Here is an 8867-nt window from a genome sequence, read left to right on the forward strand (position 1 = left end):
ATAAAGATATTCAACTCACCATGAAAAGCATAAGAAACTTAGAAAAATAACTAAAACCTGCTTATAGTTGAAGGCCCAACTACACAAAAGTTGGATTTGAAGGTTGTCCCTTATCTATTTTCTGACAGCAAATATTGCAGGATTGTCTGTTTATATTAATGTAAGTTTCAATATATGTTAATTATGAATAGAACAAGCCTAGGAAGTGATAAAACCAATTCACACTCAACTTGTCAAAAGAAATAGTAATAAGATTCTTCCCTTAAGTGAAGCATGTTAACCTCTTCCTCACCCAGGTTCTAAATTAATTCATAAGTAGACAAGAGGTATGTGGAACATGATGTATTATCTTTATTACTAATAATGCTCATTCTCTAATTTCAGCCTTATATCTGTGTAAAAGAGGGCTTCCTTACACTGAGGCCCATAATGATACAGACATATGCATCCAGCCACAGACAGCACTGGACACAGACTATTTTGCCACCTGCCCTTGTAATATTTATGGAGAAATGGGGCCCAATGCATGCTTTCTGTGTGCAGCTTATTCCCAAAGAGAGGGGAGAAAGTGCTACTCATGCTCACTTCTTTGTCCCAACTCAAACAAGTCATCACACCTCTACCAATCTAGGTCCAACCAGGAGACAGACCACGGTAAATTTAACCAGAAATGTTAAGCTATAATAGAGTGAAATAAATACAATTACCCCTCTGTATCCATGGGTTCTGCACCCCGGATTCAACCAACCGTAAATTGAATTGCAGTAGATTGAATCCTTGGATGCAGAATCCTCCAATGTGGAGCCCCGGGGTACTGAGGGCAGACTGTATTACTCCATTTTATATAAGAGATTTCAGCAATCACAGGGGACTGGGGGGGGGGGGGCAGGGGGAGCCTTAGAACCAATTCCTTGCTCATGCTGAGGGATGACTGCATGTTGAGAACTCTTAACAGTACCCTAGGGCAGAGGGAGAGCACCCAAAAAAGACAAGCTTGGAAGAGGATCCCCCTCTGGCATTCATACCTCTGCTGGAATAAAATTTAAAGGCAGGACAAAAAAAATTAAACACAGAATTCTGTTCGGGCCTTCTCCCTCCCTAATGTCCAGTGTGCATCTGCATTACACATTAAGCAGAGCTCCTCAAATCTTCACAATCTAAAACAGAGAGAGATGATAAATATTTTAGCTACTCAAAACTTGAAAGAGATACTTGTTATATATCTTCTCGCTGTAGACCAGAGAGAGAACGAAGGTAGAGCAGGTTTCATTTTAGATCTGACAGAGGTTCTAGAACTACTTCACCCTATTCTCGGTCAGAACGATCCCATTATGACGACTCTCATTATGATGGTCGTTACCATAGGAGTTCCCCTTATCGAGAGAGGACACGCTAGTCTCTGCCATATACAGATAACAGGTCAAGACAAAGTTCTGACTCGGATGGTTAGTATAAGAAGACATACTCAAGGCGCACCTTGTCTCCTCCTTGCTCTTACAGAGACATAAGACGCCATCCTCCTATTCTAAATCTGATGGAGACTGTAAAACTGAGTCCTCTTACTTAGAGATGGAAAAAAGAGGAAAGGATTCTTCAAAATTAGAAGGAGAATCCAAAAGGACTTCAGAAAATGAAGCAATGAAAATATGTTATTCTCCCACTAATGAACAGGGATTCCGACGCGGGTCATCATATTCCAAGCACAGTAAGAGTGCTTCCCATTATAAGTCTGCCCTTCAAAACCTGCAACCAAGTCTGATAAATTTAAAAATTCTTTATGTTGTACAGAATTGAATGAGGAAATCAAACAGTCTCATTCTTTTAGTTTACAGACTCCTTGTTCAAAAGGTAGTGAATTAAGAGTGATTAGTAAAGTTCCTGAAAGAGAGAAGATTGGGTCGCCATCTCCATCAAATCGATTAAATGATTCACCTACTTTTAAAAAGCTAGATGAATCACCTGTTTTTAAGTCTGAATTTATAGGACATGATAGCTATGACAGTATTAAGGAATTAGACTCTTTATGTAAAGTGAAGAATGATCAATTAAGAAGTTATTGTCCCACCGAATTTAATATAAACGGATCTCCTGGGGCAGAATCTGATTTGGCAACATTTTGCACTTCTAAACGTGACACTGTTTTGATGTCTTCTGATGATAGTGTGAATGGATCAGAGGTATCCCCTTTGGTCAAAACGTGCATGCTTTCATCAAATGGATTTCAAAACATTAATAGATGTAAAGAAAAAAACTTGGATGATACTTGCATGCAGCATAGTAAGTCAGAAAGCCCATTTAGAGAAACAGAACCTCCAGTGTCACCACACCAGGATCAACTCATATCTTTGCCAGTTATGACTATAGATTATTCCAAAACAATAGTTAAAGAACCAGTTGATGTGAGAGTTTCTTGACGTAAAACCAAAGATTCAGATATATACTGTACTTCAAACGACAACTGCCCTTCTTTGTGTCATTCGGAGCTGAAAATACTGAGCCTTTAGTAACGAAGATTTCTTCAAATAGCTTTATGAATGTGCATTTGAAATCAAAAACAGTTATATGTGATAATGGAAGTCTGACAGATCAGCACTCAAAATTTGCATGTGGAGAATATATGCAGAGTGTTGGTAGTACTAGTTCAGCTTCTGTTAATCATTTTGATGATTTATTTCCACCTACAGGGAGCTCATGTATTGCTTCATCTCTTCAGAGTCTTACACGAGGGACAAATGTAGACAGTTTAACTCTCTTGCAATGTGGAGAGAATACATCTCCAGTTTTGGATGCTGTGCTGAAGAGTAAAAGCTCAGAGTTTTTTAAAGCATGCAGAGAAAGAAATAATAGAAGTAGCTAGTGGTCTTCCTCATTCAGGAAGAGGATTTGCTTCCTGGGAAAACAGGCATAATAATGGACTATCTGGGAAATGTGTGCAAGAGACTCAAGAAAAAGGGAACTCCATACTGCCTGATAGAAGAGGAAGACCAGAAATCTCTTTAGATGAAGAAGGTGGAAGAGGACATGCATGTACTTCTGATGACTCAGAAGTTGTATTTTCTTCTTGAGATTTGAATTTAATCATGGAGGACAGTGATGGTGTAACATATACCTTAAAATGTGACAGTAGTGGTCATGCCTCAGAGGTTGTATCCACTGTCCATGAAGATTATTCTGGTTCTTCCAAAAGTTCAAGTGATTCGGAAGATACAGATTTTGATGATAGCAGTACCCCAAGAAACTGTCTTCAGTCTGTTGTGGTTGTGCCAAAGAATTCTACTTTCTCATGGAAGAAACAAGTCCTTGTTCTTCTCGGAGCAGTCAAAGTTACAGACACTATTCTGACCACTGGGAAGATGAGCGATTGGAGCCAAGGAGGCATTCATATGAGGAAAAATTTGAGAGTATAGCAAGTAAAGCCTGTCCTCAAACTGAGAAGTTCTTCTTTCATGAAGCAACAGAGAAGAATTCAGAAATCTCTTTTACACAGCCCAGCCAAAAACAGATAGATAATCACCTGTCTGAAATTGCTCATCCTCAGAGTGATGGGGTTGATATTACAGTCATACAGACATAAAATATGATCCTCTAGGTCATCCAAACTCTGAGGAAGCAGTGAAAGCCAAAATAACTTCTAGGCAGAAAGAAGAGCTGCCAGTTTATTCTTCTGATGATTTTGAAGATGTCTCAAGTAAGTCTCGGCAACAGACCACTTTCCCTAACAGGCCAGATAGTAGACTGGGAAAAACAGAGTCAAATTTTTCTTTTTGTGAGATCTCCCAAGTGGATGGTTTCCGTTCATCATCAGAAGAGCTCAGAAATCTAGGGTGGGACTTCTCTCAACAAGAAAAGCCTACTATCACATATCAGCAACCTGACAGTAGCTATGGAGCCTGTGGTGGACACAAGTATCAGCAAAGTGCAGAACAGTATAGTGGGACAGGTAATTACTGGCAAGGCAATGGCTACTGGGATCCAAGATCAGCAGGTAGACCACCTGGAACTGGGGTTGTGTATGACCGAATTCAAGGGCAGGTACCAGATTCCTTAACAGATGACCGTGAAGAGGAGGAAAATTGGGATCAACGTGGAGGATCTCACTCTTCAGGCCAGCCCAATATTTTTTTCTGTCCCTTCAGAAGGACAAGGGGTCAGTGCAAGCACCTGAAATAAGCAGCAATTCCATTAAGGACTCTTTAGCTGTGAATGAGGAGAAAGATCTTTTGAAAAACTTAGAAAAAAATGATATGAAAGATAGAGGGCCTCTTAAAAAAAGGAGACAGGAATTGGGGAGTGATTCTGAAAGTGATGGTGAGCTTCAGGACAGAAAGAAAGTTAGAGTGGAGGTAGAGCAGGGAGAGACAGCAGTGCCTCTAAGCTCAGCATTGGTTGGGCCTTTGTGTGTCATGAAGGACTTCAGGGACCCAGAGTGGTGGAAGGAGTGTGCCAAACAAGGGAAGATGCCTTCTTACTTTGATCTGATTGAATAAAATGTTTATTTAACAGAAAGAAAGAAGAATAAATCCCATCGGGATATTAAGCGAATGCAGTGTGAGTGTACACCTCTTTCTAAAGATGAAAGAGCTCAAGGTGAAATAGCATGTGGGAAAGATTGTCTTAATCATCTTCTCATGATTGAATGTTCTTCTCGTTGTCCAAATGGGGATTATTGTTCCAATAGACGGTTTCAAAGAAAACAGCATGCAGATGTGGAAGTCATACTCACAGAAAAGAAAGGCTGGGGCTTGAGACCTGCTAAAGACCTTCCTTCGAACACATTTGTCCTGGAATATTGTGGAGAGGTACTTGATCATAAAGAGTTTAAAGCCCGGGTAAAGGAGTATGCACGAAACAAAAACATCCACTACTATTTCATGGCCCTGAAGAATGATGAGATAATAGATGCCCCTCAAAAAGGAAATTGCTCCCGTTCATGAATCACAGCTATGAACCAAACTGTGAGACTCGAAAATGGACTGTGAACGGACAACTGAGAGTTGGGATTTTTACCACCAAACTGGTTCCTTCAGGCTCAGAGTTAACATTTGACTATCAGTTCAGGAAGGAAGCACAGAGATGTTTCTGTGGGTTGGCTAATTGCCGGGGTTACCTGGGAGGAGAGAACAGAGTCAACATCAGAGCAGCAGGAGGGAAAATGAAGAAAGAACGATCTCGGAAGAAGGATTCGGTGGATGGAGAGCTAGAAGCTCTGATGGAGAATGGTGAGGGTCTCTCTGATAAAAACCAGGTGCTCAGCTTATCCTGGCTAATGGTTAGAATTGAAACTTTGGAACAGAAACTTACCTGTCTCAAGCTCATACAGAACACACATTCACAGTCTTGCCTGAAGTCCTTTCTGGAACGTCATGGGCTGCCTTTGTTGTGGATCTGGATGGAAGAACTATGTGATGACCGGGAAAGTAACCAGAAGTTTCAGGAAGAGATTATAAAGACTTTGGAACATTTACCCATTCCTACTAAAAATATGTTGGAGGAAAGCAAAGTACTTCCTATTACTCAATGTTGGTCTCAAACCAAGACTGCTGTCCCTCAGCTTAGAGAAGGAGATGGTTATTCTACCGAGAATACATCACGTGCTCACACACGTTCTCTAAGCTGAGCATAGAAGCTGACACAGACACCCCCAAGAAGCTAATGTTTTGCAGACTTAAAATTATAAGTGAAAATGGCATGGACAGTGTGATCTCTGATGCTATCAGTGAGCTAGAAGGCAAGGATGGCAAAAAGGACCTTGACCAGTTAGAAAATGTCCCTATAGAAGAAGAGGAACAACAGCTACTCACACAACAGCTGCCTGAATCAAAGTTGATAGTGAAATTGCTGTGGAGGCCATTAAGCTACCCACATCTGAACCAGAGGCTGACACTGAAATAGAGCCTAAAGAGAGCAATGGCACAAAACTAGCCGAACCTATTGCTGAGGAAACACCATCCCAAGATGAAGAGGAGGGTGTACCTGATGTGGAGAGTGAGAAGAGCCAGGAACAGCCACATAAAACAGTAGATATAAGTGATTTGGCCACCAAGCTCCTGGACAGTTGTAAAGACCTAAAGGAGGTATATCGAATTCCAAAGAAAAGGCAAACTGAAAAGGAGAGCACAATAACGGAACAAGGAAGGGATGCTGTTGGCTTCAGAGATCAAAGTTGCCCCAAAAACTCCTAACAGGTCAAGAAAGAGAGACCCAGACAAACAAACTCAAAATAAAGAGAAAAGGAAATGAAGGGGCTCCCTCTCACCACCTTCTTCTGCCTATGAGCGGGGAACAAAAAGGCCAGGTGGCAGATATGATACACCAACTTCTAAAAAGAAAGTACGAATTCAAGATCGCAATCAACTTTCTACAGAGGAGCGTCGAAAGTTGTTTGAGCAGGAGGTAGCTCAGTGGGAGGCTCAAAAACAACAGCAGCAGATGCAGAACCTGGGAATGACGTCTCCACTGCCCTATGACTCTCTTGGCTACCATGCCCCTCATCACCACTTTGCTGGCTACCCACCAGGTTACCCCATGCAGGCCTATGTGGATCCCAGCAATCCTAATGCTGGTAAGGTGCTCCTCCCCACACCCAGCATGGATCCTGTGTGTTCTCCTTCTCCTTAAGATTATTCTCAGCCCTTGGTGTGACATTCTACAGAACCCCTTGCTGCCCCTCCACCTGTGCCAGTGGTGCCACAGGTGGCAGCCCCTGTGGAAGTTTCCAGTTCACAGTATGTGGCCCAAAGTGATGGTGTGGTACACCAAGACCCCAGTGTCACCATCCTGCCAGTGCCAGCCCCAGGCCCAGTCCAGGGACAGAATTATGGTGTTTGGGATTCAAACCAACAGTCCATGAGTGTACAGCAGCAGTACTCTCCTGCACAGTCTCAAGCAACCATATATTATCAAGGACAGGCTTGTCCAACTGTCTATGGTGTGATGTCACCCTATTCACAGACAACTCCACCAATTGTACAGAGTTATGCCCAGCCAAGTCTTCAGTACATCCAGGGACAACAGATTTTCACAGCTCACCCACGAGGAGTGGTGGTACAGCCAGCCACAGCCGTGACTACAATAGTTGCACCAGGGTAGCCTCAGCCCTTACAGCCACCTGAAATGGTTGTGACAAATAACCTCTTGGATTTACCACCCGCATCTCCTCCCAAACCAAAAACCATTGTCTTACCTCCCAACTGGAAGACAGCCCGAGACCCAGAAGGGAAGATTTACTACTACCATGTGATCACAAGGCAGACTCAGTGGGATCCTCCTCCTTGGGAAAGCCCAGGAGATGATGCCAGCCTTGAGCATGAAGCTGAGATGGACCTGGGAACCCCAACATATGATGAAAATCCCATGAAGACCTCAAAGAAGCCTAAGACAGCAGAAGCAGATGCCCCCAGTGAGCTGGCTAAGAAAAGCAAAGAAGTATTCAGAAAAGAGATATCCCAGTTCATCGTCCAGTGCCTGAACCCTTACTGGAAACCTGACTGCAAAGTGGGAAGAATTACCACAACTGAAGATTTCAAACACCTAACTTGCAAGCTACTCATGGCGTTATGAATAAGGAGCTGAAGTACTGTAAGAACCCCGAGGACATGGAGTGCAATGAGAATGTGAGACACAAAACCAAGGAGTACATTAAGAAGTACATGCAGAAGTTTGGGGCTGTTTACATACCCAAACGGGACACTGAATTAGAGTGACCTTCAGGGCCAGGGTGGGAGGATGGGCAAGCTGGTAGGAGAGACTCTGAGGAGAAGAAATCCCGTGGGCCCTCTCTCCCCACCCCACTGTCAGGGCTGTGTTACTGATGACACATCACCCTGGGGAATTCAAACCTGTAGAATGAGCTTACAAAAATGAGCTCCATCTACAACAAGCGGTCCCTGGTTGTGAGCTGTTGGTAGAAGCCATCTGATGCAAGGGTTTAGGCCCTTGAGACCTTCCCTTCTGAGACCCCGGCCAGGCCTGACCCCACTCTCAAGGCTGGGTCTCCTCTTTGGCAGTGCTGTCAGCACACAGACTCATGTGCATCCTCACCCACGACCCCTTACCCTGACGATCTGTATTATATTTTAAGGTATATGTGAATGTATTGAAAATAATTTGTCTTTCCTGGTTTTTGGCTTTTGTTTTGCTTTTAAGCCTCTGCGTGCTAGGATCACAGAAGACTCTGTAAGTAAGGTTTAAGTTCTCCTGCAAGGTTTAATGTGTTATCATGTAAATATTCCAGAGCAGGCTGCCTTGTGGTTTCGGCCAGCCTTGTGCTATGTTGATAAGATTGATTTACTGCTTAAAATCACTTTACTTGGGCTTCCCTGGTGGCGCAGTTGTTGAGAGTCCACCTGCAGATGCAGGGGACACGGGTTCATGCCCCGGTCTGAGAAGATCCCACATGCTGCAGAGCAGCTGGGCCCATGAGCCATGGCCGCTGAACCTGCGCATCCAGAGCCTGTGCTCTGCAACGGGAGAGGCCACAACAGTGCACTTTACTTTATCCAATTTTTACTGAACTTTTTATGTAAAACATAGAATCAATTAAAGAAAAAATAAAAAGGATGTCTATGCCTTCAACTTCTAACAGGTGGAAGAGTTCTCAGTGCTTTCTGAGAATCTGCTTCCCAGGTTATAATAATCAGTTTGGCTCCAACAGAATCCCTTTTTTCTTAACTTGATAGTTAATTGAATTTTGGAGAAGGTGCAGTTGCAGACAACCACTGGCTGGTGAGAAAATTTGCTGGGTTGCCTGTGCCAGAACTGGTTTATGGTCATGTGATAAAGAGGAAACAATCACCTAAGACACAGGCAAGCCAAGGCATGTAAGCAGGTTGCTGAGGAAGCTGGGATGTTTCTGCAGATGCCAAGCC

At 43.1% G+C, this 8867-nt stretch overlaps 1 pseudogene; it reads left to right on the forward strand.

Moving 5' to 3' along the window:
• The first annotated feature begins 1554 nt into the window (after positions 1 to 1554).
• On the forward strand, positions 1555 to 7703 carry LOC113633269 (histone-lysine N-methyltransferase SETD2 pseudogene; annotated as a pseudogene).
• Positions 7704 to 8867: the final 1164 nt, after the last annotated feature.

Source organism: Aethalodelphis obliquidens, unplaced genomic scaffold (genome assembly GCF_003676395.1).
Source record: "Aethalodelphis obliquidens isolate GAN/ISIS:26980383/991018 unplaced genomic scaffold, ASM367639v1 scaffold39, whole genome shotgun sequence".
Classification (NCBI taxonomy): Eukaryota; Metazoa; Chordata; class Mammalia; order Artiodactyla; family Delphinidae; genus Aethalodelphis; species Aethalodelphis obliquidens.